This window comes from Lissotriton helveticus, chromosome 8 (assembly GCF_964261635.1).
Source record: "Lissotriton helveticus chromosome 8, aLisHel1.1, whole genome shotgun sequence".
NCBI classification, from domain to species: Eukaryota; Metazoa; Chordata; class Amphibia; order Caudata; family Salamandridae; genus Lissotriton; species Lissotriton helveticus.
The window spans coordinates 300,456,377-300,475,562 of NC_136069.1; the positions used below are offsets into that span (position 1 = coordinate 300,456,377).

The window sequence follows — 19,186 nt, forward strand, 5'->3', positions numbered from 1 at the left end:
ATTGTGGTACCAATAAGGCGCTCATTATGTTGAAAAAGCCCGGCTTCGCGGCCAAAACCCGTTCATTGGCAAACCGGATTTGAATAAATACGTACAAAGGTGTTCCAGACTGTTTTGATCCTGTTTTCTACCTCGAGCGCAGGTCTTGGAACTATGTGGATTTAAGTAGACTAACTGCGAGAAGTTGGCCTGATATATGATGTTCACTAGTTCTAGTGACCACCTTGTATCAGTCCAAGCAACCATTATGGTGATTTGGTTGTAAGTCAACCTTATAGACCAGCTATCCTAATGGTAGCGTGGACAAAGCAGTCTTAGGCTAAACTCTTTTGGCATGTGAAGCCGGCTGTATTACCATATGTAACCCCTTGAACACCAAGTGAAAGGACACCACACAGGATATATATTCAAAATATATATGTATTTATTACTACAAATAGTCCCCTGAACTCTTTATGAGCACAAGAGCAAACACGTTAAAACAATACAATTGATAAGTATACAATAGTTGCACAATTATGGATAGGCCCTGGTGGCCCCTAAAACCATATACTAAAGAAGTGGTATAAGTACCACGAGTCGAAAGGAAGTAAGGCCTAGGGGCTGGGGAATCGCTGGGCCTGTGCTGTACTAATGCCAGTTAGGAACTAGGAGGCCCACGGGATCTGGTTTGCAGTGCGCAAAGTTAGACGCAATTTACATTGGAGTCAATGGATGCGTAAAAGTTAAAAAGATAAAGGTAGGAAGTCTTCCGGTCAGTCTAGAACTTAACCCTTTGGAATCTGGATACTAGGAGTGTTAAACTACTCGGGGGCACCGGAGTGCCAGCGTTACCTCACCCACAGGAAGCGGGTGCAGTGGTGCCAAAGTGTGTCAGGATTCAGCAGGAGTTCAGATGGAGCCTTGGAGTGTTGATGCTGCAGGCGACCTGATGTGAAGAGTTCCGGTGGATCCAAGGGAGGATCTGAAGTGATGAAGACCTGAAAGCAGAGGGGACAATGTTCAAAGTCAGTAGCCAGTGACCGGTGTGGAACCAGGAAGGAACCAGGCGTTATCGGGTGCCAACAGGTGAAGTCGTGAAGCTTGTCTTCTTCAGCAGCGTGGACTAGGCGACGATGACGACGACCAGGAGTCACTCACGAGCTGTCCCACGTAGGCTCTAGTTAATGGCGGAGACGGCTTCTTGATCGGAGCAAACAGGCCTTGGCTAAAGCAAGCCAAACAGGAAACAAAGAAGGCTTCTCACTCTAACCAGCAAGGTCAGAGGGGTTACTGCTTTTGGGAGCAGTAAGGGCCAGTCTGGAGCAACCAGACCAGCAGTGTAAAGATGTCGTTTGGTCGCCAAGTTGGCCACTAGCCAACGGACTAGTAACCGGATAGGCGCGTCGAGTGGAACAAAGCAAAAGGGCCCCACGCAGATCTCGTGAGAGCTGGAGGGCTGGTCCTTGGTGCAAATGTAGCTCGGTGGTGGGGCTTCTCAAGACCCCAAGCACAGCGATGAGGGTGCCTCAGGTGCTGCGCAGTCAGCTTCTCGTGGACTTTTCAAGAGGTCCGGTCCCACGTCTCAGGTCGCCTCCACTCGTCTCAGCTTTGCAGGATCGGGCTGTTAGATGTCTGGGAGTCTGGTTCTTGTCAGGCTCTGGGCTCGGGCTCCGGCGGGAGGCGGCGGCAAAGCAAGTCGTTGATCGCTGGATGGTACCTGTGTTCACAGGGTGGCCACTCCTTGGCCACAAGGGAGATTCTTCAGTCTTCTGAGCAGCAGAACGTCGAAGGTCCAGAGTTTCTTCTTGTTTAGTCGAATTTCAGTGTAATCTGCAGTCTTGGGACTCAGCTCCTACTTTTAAACCAATTCTAGGGGTTGGACTACCTACTAGGTCCCTCCTATCGGTGGGACCAGGAAGGGGGGTGGTTACACCCCCTTTCCTTTGTCCAGTTTCGCGCCAGAGCTGGGGCTGGAGTGCCCCAGCACCGGTTTGAACTGGCCTATGCACGGGGACACCTTGTGTGCCCCGGGCATGTCTGATTCTATTCAGCCCTACCTAACCAGATACACAGAATCCTGTCTGGGGTGGTGCTAGCACCTCCCAAGGCAGGAAACCCTTTGTCCAAGCCTCCCTTGCTGGATGGACTCCCAGCAGCAGGAGGTCAGACTTGTGTCTGTGGTGGCAGCATCCATTTTGTGATGCTGAGGCTCCGTTTAACTTTAACCGGGGTTCAGGTTCTGTACATGTCGTGTCCCTCTAGAAGGGTGGAATGCTACCCCTGTCGCCAGAATTGGCGAGGGGGTAGTATTCCAATTCGTATGACACCTTACTCGACATGTTTTGATAATGTCAAACCAGAGTTAGCATTTAACCGCGAGGTTCATAATGCACTTAAGAGTATATGGTATGACGCTATCAGGAAACAGCTAAAGGACATTGTTCCGAAAGCTGCAGACAGGCTCAGCTCGTGCTAGAGCACCATCTCACACATGACCAAGCACTCTGCCTCCAGGATCGATAAGGCCTGCCATAGGAGTGACTTATAGGTTACTGTGTTTCCTTGTATATGTTAGATATAGAGATACTATACCTAAAGCAAAGGGTGATTACACCACCTTGCCCCAGCTGAGTGATCAGCCAGTTGTGTCAAATAGTAAGGCCAGGCCAGGGGTGGCACAATACGTGCTGCAGCCCCTGGTAGGCCTTGGATGCACCTATGCCCTGGGTACCTAGGGTACACTGTACAGGGGCTCACAAGGTGATCCATGTTCCAATTGGTAATGCACCTAAAGTGCATTGGCATAAATTTAGAGAGCGAACAGCATGCTGTGGGTCTGATTGGCAGGCCCACAACCACATTAAGTCGAAAACCAGTGAAGCAAAAAGCAAAAATTGGGGTGACCATAGGATAGCAGATCCTACACTAACTACGAAAAACGGACACGCCTCCTCGATCTGGTGCACTGTGGCCGTCAGCCCAATTTGGCAAATTGTATACAGGTACACGCCACGGAGCCCCTCCAAGCAGGTGCAGTGACCTATAGCTATTGTCTTTGTCAATGCCTTGTGGTGTAGTTCCTAGGAATCCACAGGACCTTTGCGTTTTGGATGACCTAAACCGAGGGCTTGGTGTTCCAACTGTGTCCGGACACCCCCTCAGGATATGTCAGCCATTAGACCAGCTAGCTCTACAGTGCTACTACCACCTACAGGGGTGTAGGTAGTGTGAGAAGTTAGCCTGGCATATGATGCCCACTATTCTAGTGGGCACCTTGCACCAGTATAAACGACCCTTATTGATGGTGGTTGTAAAGTCAACCTTATACACAAGCTATACTAGTGGTAGCATGGACCAGCAGTCTTAGGCTAAAACTTCAGAGAGCATGTGAAGCAAGCTGTTTTACCAATTACAATCCCTTGAATACCAAATGAAAGTACACCACACAAGGTATATATCAAATATATATGTCTTTATTTCTAACACAACCCCTCTGAACTCTTTATGAGGTCAGAGATCGAAGTACATCACAAGTTACTCAATTAGCAGACGATAAGTTGCACAAATACAGTTTTGCCCTGGGGGCCTCACAAACCGTATAAGAACCACTCCAGAAATAGTGAATAGGCCTAGGGCCTAGGGAATCGCTGGGGCTACACTAGACAACCAAAAGGTTAGGAAGTAGGAGATCCATGGGAGACGCGTGCAATGTTTAAACACAGTTGCGAGTTAATATTGACTTATAATGGAGAACGAAAAAGTTACAAAGTTACTGTTTAAGGGCACTTCCGGATGGACTATGACAAAACCACTTTAAACTAGGACACTTGGATAGTCAATACCCACGGGAGCACCGGAGTACTCGAGTTACCTCACCCAGGGAAGCCGGGTGCATAGGTGTCTATCTGAAAGAAACAGGTTAGTATTAGATTCCTTACCTTACAATATCCCCAGGTGTCAGACTGGATCCGGAAATTTTTGCGTAGCAGTACCCATGCGCGTCGGTAGGCGTCCGCGGCTCCGCGTCTGTCGTCGGCGTCGTGGGCACCGTGATGATGTCGGAGTACTTAGACGCCGCCTCCGCGCTCGGACGTCAGTTCTTCTTTTTTCCACGCCAGCAAGCGCAGATCTGGAAAAAGTTGTACCCTAGTCAATTTTTACTAACTTTTTACGATCCTTTTTGATCTACTTTCGAAGTCTCTCGACTCCGACGGTGCCGGTAGGGATGCCCAGGTTCAAGCCTTGCGCCGACTGCAACCGAATGATGTCGGTTACCGACCCCCAACGCGGGTGCCTGCACTGTCTAGGGCCGGACCACGACGACAAGTCCTGCTCCGACTGCCGGGCCCTGGCATCTAAAGCTAGATGGGAGCGGTCCCGTAAGCGACTCGAGCTTCGGTAGTCCGCCCCGCGCCGCTCGAGGTCCCGGTCCGGAAGGAGGTCAAGGGACCGGTCGCGGGGCCGGAGTCACCACAGTTCCGGGAGTCGTCATCGGTCTTCGGGCTCCAAGTCCTCAGGTAAGAGGCACAAGAAGTCGAAGAGGCGACATCGCTCTTCTGATTCCCCCCGATGCGGCCGGGGGTTCAGGCGACACAGCCCACGCTGCTCCTTCGGAGCCGCAGGTGTCGCGGCCTGCTCCATACCCGCCAGTCCCTGGGCAGAACGCGACGCCGGGGGAGATTGATGACTTCCTCATGGCCATGAGGTCGCTCCCTTCCCCGTCGGGTTCCGCCGGGCCTTTGGGCCAAGCGGCCCCGACTGGGTCCCCACGCGGACCGGGTGCTTCGGCCTCGGCGCCGTCGGGTGCTTCGGCCCCGGCGCTGTCGGTTGCTTCGGTCCCGGCGCCGTCGGCGACTTGGGTCCCGACGCCGCAGGGCCCCACTGGATCCGACTCCAGATCCTCGCTGGTGCCGGCCCCCAGGGTGTCGCCCCCGGCCCCGTCCCAGGACGACGCCGTCCCGGGTCCTGCCCTCGATTCGGGTCCGGCGTCGGGGCGCCGTATTCGACGCCGCTAGGAGACTTTTACTTCTACGACCCGGCCCCACCCTTTGAGCCTTAGTACCAGGCGATGGGTGACAAGGGGGATTGGGAGGGGTCTGAGGACCCTCTGGCACATGAGTGTCAGTCTTCTGTGGACTGGACAGGAGAGCTTGGGGAGGCCAGTGGTCTGGACACTTCGCCCGACACTGGTTTTGTCTCCCCTCCTAGCGTGGCTACGGAGGAGGGGGCTGCCTATTGCATGGTGCTGATGAGGGCGGCCAAGGCCTTGGGCCTTGAGCTCCCCGTCGCGGCCGTGAGGACTAACCTCCTCTCTGAGGTTCTTAAACCGCAGGCAAGCTCGGCCGAGCCTCTGCTGCCGTTTAATGAGGCCTTATCAGACGTTCTTCTGGGCACTTGGTCCAAGCCCGCCACAGGTCAGCCTGTGGATAGGAACGTGGCCAGGCGCCACCGCCCGGCTCCCGGCGACCCTTGCTTTCTGTCTACCCACCCCACCCCCGAGAGCCTGGTTATCCAGGCCTCTAATTCCCAGACTGCATTCCCGTCGGCTCCCCCCGACCGGGAATCCAAGAGGTACGAGCAATACCGGAAGAAGGTATTCTCCTCCCTAAGTTTAGGATTGCGGTCAGTAAACACCGCATGCCTCTTGGGCCGCTACACCCACTCTCTGTGGGATACGGTCGCGGACATGCTGCCAGAATGCCCGGTGGAGGTCCGGGCTAAACTCGGCCAAGCCCTTGTGGAGGGTCGAGATGTGGCGCGTTATTCCATCCGGTGTCGGCTGGACACTACTGACTCACTAGGCAGAGCGATGGCAACGACGGTGGCGATTCGTCGCCACGCCTGGTTGAGGTCTGCCAACTTTTCGGCTGATGTCCAAAACACACTTATGGACATGCCGTTTGATGGCCGTCGCCTCTTTGGTGACAAGGCAGACCATGCGCTTGAGCGCTTTAAGGTCTCCAGGGCTACGGCCAAGTCCTTGGGCCTCTCGGCACCGCTGCCAGCAAACGGCTGCCTTTCATCCCTTTCGTGGCCAAGGAAGGGGGGCCTCACACGTCCTGCCAGCCACGGGCCGCAGACTACCATCCAGCGCGGTGGCGGACGTGGAAACCGCCGTGGCGGCGGTCGGGAACAACGGCGAGGCAAGTCCACACCTACCCCTGCAGCATCCGCCTCAAAACCCTCCTAGTTCGAGCTTTCAAGCCCATGTGACGCCAGTGGGGGGCATGGTTCGCCACTGTAGGAGAGTAGGGTCTGCAATCCTATGATCACCCAGATTTTTTGCTTTTTGCTTCACTGGTTTACGACTTTCCCTGGCTGTGGGCCTGCTAATCAGACCCACAGCCTAGCTGTTCTCTCTACTCCAAATTGTACTCAGGTACTGAATTGGCACTGGGCCCTCTCAAGTCCCTGTACCCAGGGCTGAGGTGCACCCAGAAGTCTCCCAGGGGCTGCAGCATGTATTATGCCACCCCTGGACTGACTAACTAAATCAGACACAACTGGCTGCTTGACAGCTGGGGCAGAGTGGTGTACTCACCCTCTGCTATAGATATAGTATCCCTATATCTAAACCTAAATGGACACACAGATCTCCTATCAGTCACTCCTATGGCAGGCCTTAACAATCCTGAAGGCAGAGTGCTTGGAATCGTGTGAGATAGTGCTCTGGCATGAGCTCAGCCTGTCTGCGGCTTCCGGGATCTATCCCTTAGCCGTTTCCATGATATCGCATACCATATACTCTTAAGTGCATTATAATCCTCGCGGTTATGTGCCAACTCTGGTATCGCTTTATCAAAACATGTCGAGTAAGGTGTCATACGAATTGGAATACTAACCCCTCGCCAATTCTGGCGACGGGGTTAGCATTCCACCCTTCTAGATGGACACGACATGTATGTAACCTGTAACCCCGGTTAAAGTTAGACAGAGCCGTAGCTCCACAAAATGGATGCTGCCACCGAGACACAAGTCTGCCCTCCTGCTGCTGGGAGTCCTCCCAGCCCAGGAGGCAAGGACAAAGGGTGTCCTGCCAGGGGCGGTGCCAGCACCGTCCCAGACAGGATTTTGTGTATTCTAGGTAGGCAGGGCTTTAGAGGAAGGTGACTGCAAGTGGCACCCCGGTGCTCACTGTGCATAGGCCGGCTGGAACCAGTTCCAGGGGCACTCCAGCCCCTGGCCTGGGGAAAGCCCGCCAAAGGAGAGGGGTGTAACCACCCCCCTCCTAGTCCCACCCATAGGGCAGGACTTAGTCGCGTGCCAGCCCCTTTTTGCAGGATAAAGGTAGGAACTGGCCCCCTTCCAAATCAGATCATCTTTGAATCCTGAAACTACTTTCCACGAAAGGAACTCAAGACTTCTTCCCAAGATTCTCCCTTGTGACTAAGGAGTAGTCACCCTGCAGCAGCAGGCACCAACCAAGCATCGCGGTTTGTTGCCAGTCTCTCCTTCGGATCAAGACTGCTCCAGCACGACGAGAACCGGCTTCCTTGGCACCTCTGACCTCAAACTACATCATCAGCCCAGCTGTGATCCGTGGGTGTGACGAGACCTCGAGGGACCGGCCATCTTCAGAACTGCACGACGCTTGTCCAGCACGACCACTGAGTGACCCTCGACCGAGTGCTTTGGGGTAAGAGAAGCCCCGACCCTGAGCAGCTCCAGCACCGAAGTTCAGCCCCCCTGCATCCACGAGATCTGCGTGGGGCCCTTCTGCTTTTTGCTGCTCACCGCGTTGTTTGGCTACTAGCCCGCTGGCTTGTGGCCTTCTGAACGACGCCCGACGACTTCACTGCTGCTGGTCTGGTTGCTCCAGACTGGCTCTTGCTCCCTTCCAGAAGAGGAGCACCCCGGACCCTCCTGGTCCACTCAAGACGCCCTTTTGAGTCCACCGCGTGGGCTTGAATTAGCCAAGGCTTTGTTGCCCAATCCTGGGTTCTTCGACGCCGACAGCTTCATCCATCGTGGGACAGCTCGCCCCTCCATCCTGGTCGCCGACAACGCCTCCTGGTCCGTGAGATCTGCAGAGCCCAGCGTCGCCCACTCACCTAGCCGAGGTGACTACCATCCGGTGCCCTCCTGGTGCCACGTGACTACTGGCTAGTAGTCACGAACTTGGTCCCCTCTGCTTTCAGGTGTCATCCATCTTCAATATCCAGGCTTGGATCAACTCGAACTCTCTTCACTGGTCGCCTGCCAGCATCTTTCTTCCAGGCTCCTGGTTCGTCTACGAGGATTCCCGACGTCTTTTGAGACCTATGCAGCTGCAGCCCCTGGGCTAGGTAACTTCGGCATTTCGGTGCCCCAGCATAGCCTCACTATCCAAGGGTCAGGATCCACTGTCGTTTTCTCCCTACCAGGTCGGGTTCGCCCGTGAACACTAACTTTAACTTTACTAGCTATCATAGACTTTGTCCCGCATCCCGCGTGAGAGTGCACACTCTGCACCCGAGTCCCCTGGGCCTCCTAGAAGTAATCTAACGATTCTATAGTCAAGTCCTAGCGATTCCAAAGCCTATTAGTACTGTACTTACCTGCTAGTAATTTCGCATTCCACTTTCAGAGTATATGGTTTTTCGTGCCCCTCGGGCATTTGTGTATACTGTGCTAACTTAAGTATTTTCGTAAGAGTTTTGTTGTGTGCTTAGCTCCCTGACTCATAAAGAGTTCAGGGTAGACTTGTTATAAATAAATATACGTTTATTTTCATAACTTGTGTGGTGTCCTTTCACTTGGTGTTCAAGGGGTAATGTGATGGTAAAACAGCTGGCTTAACACGCCCTCTAGAGTCTTAGCCTTAGACTGCTCGTATCCATGCTACTAGGATAGCTGGTCTATAAGGTTGACTTACAACCAATCATCAATAAGGGTTGTTTGGACTGATATATAGTGATCACTAGAACAGTGAGCACTGCACATCAGGCCAACTTCTCACACTCGCGGTTAAATGCTAACTTTGGCATAGCATTATCAAAACATGTCGAGTAAGGTGTCATACGAATTGGAATACTAACCCCTCGCCAATTCTGGCGACTGGGTTAGCATTCCACCCTTCTAGAGGGACACAACATGTATGTAACTGTAAACCCCGGTTAAAGTTAACTCAAGCCTCAGCATCACAAAATGGATGCTGCCACCACAGACACAAGTCTGACCTCCTGCTGCTGGGAGTCCTTCCAGCGAGGGTGGCTTGGACAAAGGGTTTCCTGCCTTGGGAGGTGCTAGCACCACCCAAGACAGGATTTTGCGTATTGGGTAGGCTTAGGCTGAAAGGAATGAGACATGCCTGGGGCACACAAGGTGCCCTGTGCATACACCAGTTCCAACCAGTTGCTGGGGCACTCCAGCCCCAGCGGGAAACTGGACAAAGGAAAGGGGGTGTAGCCACCCCCCTTCCTGGTCCCACCCAGGGGAGGGACCTAGTCGTAGTGCAGCCCCCTTTAGCCGGATAAAGGTAGGAGCTGGTCCCATTCCAAGTTAGATTAATCTTGACAACCTTCCACGAAGAAACTCTTGACCTTCGACCTCCTGGACACCAGAAGACTGAAGAATCTCCCCTATGGTCAGGGAGTGACCATCCTGCTTCGCAGGCACCATCAAGCTTCTGTGCGGTTTGCTGCAGAGTCCTTCCATCCCGGAATCCGACGACCCAGCTCGACAAGACCCGGACCTCCAGACCTCTCTGACCTCTACCCACATCCACTGCACAGCTGGGACCCGTGGGTGCGACGAGCAACGTGGAGACGGCCATCTTGAAGAAACCTGCACAGCGCTTCCTGCACGACCCCTGAGGGTTCCTCAAGTGAGTGCATTGGGGACTGAGAAGCCCCACACCGACGCAGCTCCTGCACCAAAGACCAGCCCCCCAGCATCCCCGTGATCTGCGTGGGGCCCTTTTGCCTGGTTGCTGCCCTTCCTGTTGTCTGGTCACTTGCCGGCTGGCTTGTGCCCTCTGAGACGACGACCCGAAGAATTCGACTCTGCTAGTCTGGTCCCCCAGACTGGCCCCTGCTTCCTTGTAAAAGAGAAGCACCCCGGACCCTCCTGGTCCACACAAGACGCCATCTTTGTTTCACCGCGTGGCTTGCATTAGCCAAGGCCTGTTGTCCAGATCGACGATCCGACACCGCCAACAGCAGCAGACTACGTGGGACAGCTCGTGCCTCCAGCCTGGTCGTGAAGAACAGCCCTGGTCCGCGCAGCTACAGAGAGAAGCGACCCTTCCTTCACCTGAACGCGGCGACAGCCCCTGGTTCCCTCCTGGTTCCAGCACCATCACTGGCTAGTGACTAAGACTCTGTCCCCTTCCTTTTCAGGACTTCCTTCTTCCTAGTTCCATCCTTGGAACCACCGGACTCCTCCATCTGGCTGCCTGCCAGCAAATTCTTGTTTCAGGCATCACCGGGATCAACGCAGCAAACCCGACACTACTTCAGCCCTATGCACCCGCAGCCTGTGGGTTAGGTAACTAAAGCTTCTAGGTCCTGAAGTCTGTGTCCACTATCCTAGTGTCCAGTTCCACTGTTGTTTTCCCTCCATCCAGCCGGGTTCGTCCAGAATCCGTAACTTTGTAAACTGTTAGATCCATAGACGTTGGTACGCATCCCGCGTGAGAGTTCCCACTCTGCACGTGAGTCCCGTGGGCCTCCTGCTCCTTACTTACCTAGTTTGTAGCGTAGTCCCACCGATCCTCCAACCTCTGGATCTCCTTACAGTATTTTCTTTCCTCGCATTCCATTGTTTTGAGTATATGGTTTGTCGTGCCCCTAAGGCACTTGTGTAAATATTGTGCGAACTCGTATTTCCTTTTTAGTATTGTCATGTGCTTAGCCCTCTGATCTCATAAAGAGTTCAGAGGTGTTGTTATTCATAAATAGACTGTTTATTTTCATAACAACCTGTGTGGTGTCCTTTCATTTGGTATTCAAGGGGTTACACTATGGTAAAACAGCTTGCTTCACATGCCAAAAGAGATTAGCCTAAAAGACTGCTTTTGTCCACGCTACTAGGATAGCAGGTCTATACGGTTGACTTTACAACCAATCACCATAAGGGTTGTTTGGACTGATACAAGGTGATCACTAGAATTAGTGAGCATCATATATCAGGCCAACTTCTCACATTGGTGTGCAGCGGTTGGGATTTGAGCTTGCTGTTGTTTTACCACGTATAATCTTGAGATATCATTTGAAAGATCACATAAGGTACCTAGGTACATATAACAAGCTTAGAAATACTCTGAGTTCTACTGAACCAGCTGTTGTAGTGTAACAGGTCTTAGCACACCCTGACTACAACTCTAGCAAGGGATCAGTAGGTAAACCCATAGTGTAGGTAGGTGCATCACTTACACCACACTAGAAGCATGTCTACCCATGGAGAGTCTGCAGAGACTCCCCTAGTGGCTAGTGACCCTCCACAGGTCCTTTCCAGATATGCAGCTCTCAGTTTCCAGGAGATGAGACAATTGTGTACCTCCAGGAAATTGAAACAGGGTTCTAACCCTACCACTCCTTTTCTGTTAGGTCTCTTAGAGACATATGATGCTAGAAAAGCTACTCATACAGATGGGAGCATGCCAGCCTTAGAAGGGACCCTTGGTGATCCTGACCTCCCTGAAACTGAAGAAGTAGAGGAGGAGGAGGATGAATAGGTTCTTTCTGAGGATGAGGCAGACAATGGTCCTGAGCTAGTCAGCAGACTTACTAGGGCCAACTTAGACCTACATAGGGAAGGATCTGGGGGACCCCCAGTACTGACCCTAAGCAGGCCTAACTTTGGAGTTAGAAGAGATAGGTCTCATTCTAGGGACTCCAATAGATCTGTGCACTCTCATGCCTCTGCTCAGAGGAGAATGACGTCTCCCCAGAGGAGAATGACTTCCCCTCAGAGAAGAGAACATGAAGCAAGGATGAAACAGGCTAATCTGAGGATTCAGAGGGAAGAACTTGCCTTTGCCAAGGAGAAGCTTGCCTTTGCTAGAGAGCAACAGTTAAGTGGGGTAGTCCCCACTGGTGGCAGCAATATCCCTAAGGATAAAGACAGGAGTTTTGATACTAGACACCCGAGTAAAATAGTGCCCCCCTTTAAACAAGGGGATGACATCCACAAATGGATGACTGCTTTGGAGAGGGCCTGCACTGTCCAGTGCATCCCCCAGAGTCAGTGGGCAGCTATATTGTGGCTCTCCTTTGAAGGTAAAGGTAGAGATAAGCTCCTCACTACTAGAGCTGAGGATGCTAACAATTAATCTGATCAAAGGAGATGGATCACTTGTCCTGCATAACAACGGGTATGCGGAAACGGATTCTTGTAAGTCCCAATAAAAAACCCTCATACACGTGTTGTTTGTTGGTAGCGTTAAGCGGTATATCTTGGTTCTCCGCTTTGTTTTACACGTGTTGGCACAATCATTGGGTTTAGTGGTTATGCACCTCCACCAGGAGGAAATACCCTTTTGTTAAAACAGTAGTGACCAGAAATGGTGTTTGTGAATTTGTGAGGGAAATTAAAAGTCTCTATAGTCCAGACATTATTATTTATTCTCTCTGGGTTCTAGAGGCATTAAAAGCAATGTGGGTGAGTTTGAGTTATTATGACTCAATCACACTGGAAAAGCGGTGTAGGTCGACATGTTTCAGCCCTCAATCGCCAGTTGGTCGGGTGGGCTTTCTTCAGGACCAGGGGGTGTTCTGTGTGAAAGGTACTGCTAAGAGTTTCTTAGTGTAACTGTGCGAGGGAACTGCTGTTAATGCGGTTCCTCAGGTCCTAAGGTACCTGTGAAAAAACAATCAAGATGGAGGTTTTTTTTTGGCTATTCATACTTCAGAATCTCCTAAGGACATTTACTTAAAAAAGACACTTTGGTATCAATTTAAAGTGAATATAGTTACTTCTAACTCTACTCCCTATGTCTCAGATAGGGTCGACTCTCTCATAATTAGCAAACAATATCCAGTTTCTAGAAGAGAGATAGTATCTACATATCTGGATAATCAACATGTGACTACTCTATGCTGGTGTATGCTAACGGAGGCGAATTTCATGTACCTTCGTTAGTCTTCATTCTCAGCGTTACGTTTTTTTCATTCACTCAAAACAAGAGATTTAGAGGTTAGCAAGATGTATTACAGTACTCTCACTTTATCGAAGGCGCATTTCATATACCTTCTTGGACAGTCATTCCGAAAGTACAATCACAAACAAAACCAAAACCAAAACAGAACTAACCCAAAACCGACGGAGGCGCATTTCATTTACCTTCTCATTCGGTTTGGGTAACATACATACTAGCTCGATATTGGGCAAGGTTAGTAAGTGGAGCTGCTAGAATGTATCGTTCATTCGAGTGGTGCGGTAACGCTCTGCTCACACATTCAAACACTCAGTTCACGTACCTTCAAAGTAGTTTCATTACTACCTCATCAGGATCCACGTGGGTCAGCGGGACCTGCTATGAGGATAGGTAGAATTTTAGTTTTCATTACACATTTCTCATACGTTACGTTTTTGTTGCCGTCGTGTCTCCTGCTACCTGCGGTTCCTCCGTAATCAGACTTGTTCTGACTCTGCCACTGATGGTCCCGGAAACCGCACTGTTTCCGAGTTCGTGTATTTACAGGTGTGTGACAGTGTGGAAAGACTTTTATCTTGCCAATAGTCTTTCTTCTAATGGCTAGAGTTGCGTCCTGAATTTACAGATTCACAATGTCATTAATGTATTCGTTTTTTTAAATATGTTGTTATTCCATGTCAATACTTTTTTTGGGGAGTGGAGACACGCAATTTTGTCCTATTTCTATTTACAGATGTTACTCAAGGCTAATCACGTGTTCGTTTTCTGGCAGTGTCCTTGATTAAAGATATAAATTTACCTACAGATATTCATTATTCCTTCTTCACTTCCCACAAATCCTTATATTAAGGCGACTCCCTCGTGGTTTTAAAGTTCGTTTCTCATTTATGATTGTGGAATTGATCAATGGATGATGGATAGGCCTTATATTTCCATCGGGGTGGTGACGCTCTTATTGATTACTTATAAACGCTCCCCCATGGGATATTATCGTTCAATCCTTCCCGGTCAGTGCCCAACCTGTGTACCCATCTTTGCTCCTTCTCGAAAAGGATTCTTTCCGCATTATGGTCTCTGTTTGGCAGTGTTTCTAGAACAACCCATTCTAGATCCTTCGTTGTGTGTCCTGCTTCCAGGTAATGTGCTGACATCTTGGTAGTGATCTTTTTCAATTTGACATTACTCCTATGTTCACACATCCGTTGTTTTATTTTTCTGCAAGTCATGCCAATATAGAGTTTTTTGCATGGACATGTTATCATGTAGATCACATGACTCGTGTTACAGTTGGTGTGATTCAACAGTTTCCATCTAAAGTCAGGCAGCAGTTGTATTTCTTTTGTGACCTTAGTCAGTGGACATACAGAACAGGAGCCGCAGGGGTAGTGTCCCATGACTGGACGCGTGTCCCATGGTGAATTCGTGATTGCTGGAGGTTGTTTGGGGGCAGGTCTGGTGTGAACCAGTATATCTTTTAGATTCCTCGTTCTTTTGTTAGCAAACCTCGGTTTCGGCCATTGTATATCCGCTGAAGTTAGAATTTTCCAATTCTTATTCACACTCTTCTTGAGTTTATTGCTTGCAGGCCCATAAGTTGGTACACATGTCAAAATGTCAGGTTCTTGTTCTCGTAGTATTGGTTCGAGGAGCCCCTCTCTGTTCTGATTCCTGGCTCTTTTCTGACATCTATCGATAATTATTTTTGGATAATTCCCATCTCCCAATTTTCTCCCAAGGTCGCGTGCTTGTTTTTTATAGTCATTGGTATTGCTACAATTCCGACGTAATCTCAGGAACTGACTTTAAGGGAGATTCTCCCTTAGCGGTCTCGGGTGGTAACTCTGGTAAGAAAGTAGGCTGTTCTTGGATGTAGGTTTGTAAAAAGTCTTTGTAAGGTTTCTCCTTCTACATAAATGGTGATGTCTAGGAAGTCCAGATGTTTTTTGTTGGCTGTATAGGTAAATTTCAGCCATTGGTCTCGTGTGTTGATCCAATTGTGGAAGTTCACTAGGCTTTCCAAGTCCCCTTTCCAGATTAAGATGACGTCGTCGATATAACGGCGCCAGAACAAAATCTGTTCGTGGTAGGGATTAACAGGGTTGTTGATATGTTTGATCTCAAAATTGCTCACATACAGGCCTGCTACACTTGGAGCAAATGTGCTTCCCATGGATGTTCCATGGCATTGTTGGTACATGGTGTCATTGTACTTGAAATAATTCTCTGTCAGGGCCATTTTGCAGTATTCCAAAACAAAATGTCTCGGTGTCTTGTAATCCCAGTCTCTGTCGAAAAGGATATTCTCTAAAGTTTCTAGAGTCTCTTGCTGTGGCAGACTCGTGTATAAACTTTCAACATCAAGTCCCACCAAAATCATAGTCTCTTCTGAGTAATGGACGTCTTTGAGGAGGTTCAGGAGGTCCCTGGTGTCCTTAAGGTATGTTGGTGTTCTTTGAACTATCGGTTTACGGTATTGGTCTGCAAATTGCGACAATGGTTCTAAAACCGAACCAATACCAGAGACTATGGGTCTCCCTGGTGGGGGAACACGTTCCTTGTGTGTCTTGGGCAAGGAGTAGAAGTAGGGTATTCGGGGGTTGGTGGTTTCTAGGAATTCTGCCTCCTTTTTCGAAATCCAGTTATTGGTTTCTGCTTCATTAACCATTAGTGTTATCCTTCTCTGCAGTCTTGGTGTTGGGTCAATGTTGATCTCTCTGTAGAATTTTTGATCTGACAGAAGGTCTAAACATTGTTGCTTGTAGCCCTCCTTGGTAAGGAGGACTACACCACCCCCCTTGTCTGCTTGTTTTATGATGATATCTCCATCCTTCTTAAGTTCACTCAGCGCCTGTTGTTCCGCTCTTGAGAGATTCTGAAATGGTTTGTTCGTAGTGTCTTTCAAGCCATCAATGTCTTTCATAACTGCTTGCTCGAAAGTCAGTATTTCGATGGGTACCTGCGAGTTAAGAGGACAGAAGGTGGATTTCTTCTTAGGGTGGTATCACCATCAGGTGGTTGGGGAGTCTGGTTGCTGAAGAACGACTTCAACTTTAGTTTTCGGCAGAATTCAGCTACTTCGCATTTCATTTTAAAGATGTCAAGGTTCGGTGTTGGGACATACCCAAGGCCTTTATTGAGTATTCTTTCCTGGTCTTCAGTTAAGACTTTGTTTGTAAGATTTACTACAAGGTTGTTGTGTTCGATCCTGCATTCCCTCTGGTCACACTCCTTGTTTGCACCTGTCGGGCTTGGTCCTGCCAGGTTACACCTTTGAGTCTCGGTCCTCGGTTGTTCTGGCCTCTCCCTAAAAAAGAAGGCCCTTGTTGGTAATTTGGTTGTTGCATCTGTGCATTCATCGGAGGGGGACCTTGGAAGTAAGGGTCTACCCATCCTTGGAAATGGGGGTTGAAGGGTGGAAAAGGCATCATTGCTAGGTTTGGTGGATATTAGGGAGTCCGCCAGTAATTCCTACCTCGTCGATTACCTCTCCTATTACGATTTCTCCCTCTTTGGTTCATGGAGAAATCGTCCCCACTCCAGTCAGAACCATCTGTTGATGAGCCACTGTTAGAGCTGCGATTTGATCCATTGTCATTAGGATTAAAGTCCTTACTGCTATAAGGATGATTTTTTTCCATAGAAAATTTATTTAGTTCTTTTCCTAACTTCTGCAACTTCTGTTGGGTTAGGTACTCTTGGGTCTGGCTCATCTCTTTATTTATTTCTTCGAGTCGTTGTTTATATACAGTTACGTGTACCATATTGTTAAGTTTAGTCTCTATGATTTGTATTTTTATTGTCAATTCATTTGTGATTTTTGTGGCAGTTTTTATTATCAACACTAAGTAGTCTCTGGTACACTTCCAGGAGATTGCTGACCAATCCTTACGGAAGGCTAGGTCTTTCAGAAAGATTCTCGGTGCATTCGTTACCCAGAGACCTTTGGGTGCTGTGTTATCCCTAAGGTATTCCGTCATTATTATTCCATGTACCGCTGTTCTCACCTGTTCTTTTTTGAGTTCGGAAAGTTCATCCCATTCATTATTGTTTGCCAAAGTCTGTGAGAGGTCCTTATCCAATAGTAACAGAGGTCGAGCGAGTATCTCTTCAATTTCTTCTGTTGAGTAACTCAATCCAAGGTTGTCTGCCATGTTGAATACCCTTCACTTTTCGGAGGGCAACATGGTTGCAACCGCTAACAATTACCAAGTCTTGAAGAAAACACTGATTGATGGGTTTGGCTTAACCACTGAGCAGTACAGGTTGCTGTTCAGAGACACCCAGAAAATTGAGTCTCAAGATTGGGCTGACTTTGTTGATTGTGCCACTAAGGCTTTTGGAGGCTGGTTACTGGGAAGTAAAGTTACTGATTACACAGGATTGTATAATCTAATTATGAGAGAACAAATCTTAAGTAATTGTCAAAATCAGTTGTTGCATCAGCACCTTATTGACTCAGATCTGACCTCTCCCCAAGAATTGGGAAAGAAGGCAGACAGATGGGTCAGGACAAGGGTCAAGCAGCAGAACCAGAACCAGGGTGGTGGCCAAAAGAAAGCAGATCCCAAGGGTAATGAGAATAAGCAAAATGACCAGAAGTCTTCAACAGGGCCCCAACAATCTAAAGAGGGTGGGTCCCAGAATTCCCAGAAGAAGAAGAATAATGGTCAGAAGAAACCATGGTGCCAGTACTGTAAAAGTAATACTCACTGGTTTAGTGAGTGCACCAAGAAAGGCCCAACTCCTACCACTACTGCCCCTAAGGCACCTGCACCCCCTAGTACAGTAAGTAGTGGTAGTAATCCTCCTAAGGCTATAGTGGGGTTAACCCTGGGAACTGAGGCGGGCTCTGACTTAGTCAGAACACCTACTCAGGCTGTTCTTGTTTGTACTGGGGACATGGATATGACCCCTACAATAAGTCCCAGTACTCTGGGCAAGTACAGGCAAACGCCTTTGATTAATGGAAAATGGCTCAGGCCTACAGGGACACTTGTGCCAGTGTCACTATGGTGACACCAAACTTTGTGGACCCTGACCAGTTAATACTGGGTTCAGACTACCTGGTGACCAATGCTAGCAATGCCACTACCTCCCATAGTATGGCACTTGTTAATTTCTCCTGGGGAGGGGTAAATGGCCTCAAAAGGGTTGTTGTTAGTTCAGACATCCCAGTGGACTGTCTTTTGGGCAATGATTTGGAATCCTCCTTATGGTCAGATGTGGAGTATAGGACTCATGTGGAAATGTTAAGTTTGTCAGCACATGTCCTTGCTGTGACTAGGTCACAGGCCAAGAAATGCCCAGCTGAACTAGTGCTGGATCCTGGAAGAATGGACCAGACACTAACCAAGAGAAAGAGCAGTAGGGGTAAGGTTGACTCTTCCCCCCTGCCTCAGGTGGAGGATCAGCTCTCTCAGGAGACTGATCCCAAGACCCCAGAAGGAACTGTCCTAGAAGAGCTTGAGCCTGAACAGGTTGAGTTTCTTGGGACGGGGGGACCTTCCAGGGCAGACTTGAGGCAGGCACAGTTAGACTGCCCATCTCTTGAACCCCTCAGACAGCAGGCTGCTGCTGAGGCTGCAGGGAATGCTACAGGTGCCCATAAGGTATATTGGGACGATGGACTCCTATACTCTGAGGCAAGAGACCCCAAGCCTGGTGCTACCAAGAGGATGGTCATCCCCTTGTCTCTTAGAGGTTTCCTTCTCACCGTAGCCCATGAAATTCCCCTTGCAGGTCACTTAGGCCAGAACAAGACTTGAGACAGGCTTGCCCCACACTTTCACTGACCTCACATGTCTGAGGACACTAAGGACTTTTGTCGTTCATGTATCACCTGCCAAGCCAGTGGCCAATCAGGTGGCACAACAAAGGCCCCCCTTATACCACTACCTGTGGTGGGGGTTCCCTTTGAGAGAGTGGGGATTGACATTGTTGGACCAATGGACCCCCCAACAGCATCTGGGCACAGATTTATACTGGTGGTAGTGGATCATGCCACCAGGTATCCAGAAGCTATTCCCCTTAGAACCACTACAGCTCTTGTTGTGGCACGGGCCCTGGTTGGAGTTTTCTCCAGAGTGGGGTTCCCTAAGGAGGCGATCTCTGACAGAGGTGCAAACT

General features: G+C 49.6%; 1 protein-coding gene across 1 annotated transcript in view; it reads left to right on the top strand.

Annotated features, from left to right (window-relative positions):
- RNF17 (ring finger protein 17) overlaps positions 1-19,186 on the top strand; it is a 3,010,943-nt gene that overhangs the window by 2,982,166 nt on the left and 9,591 nt on the right. The window lies entirely within an intron of this gene.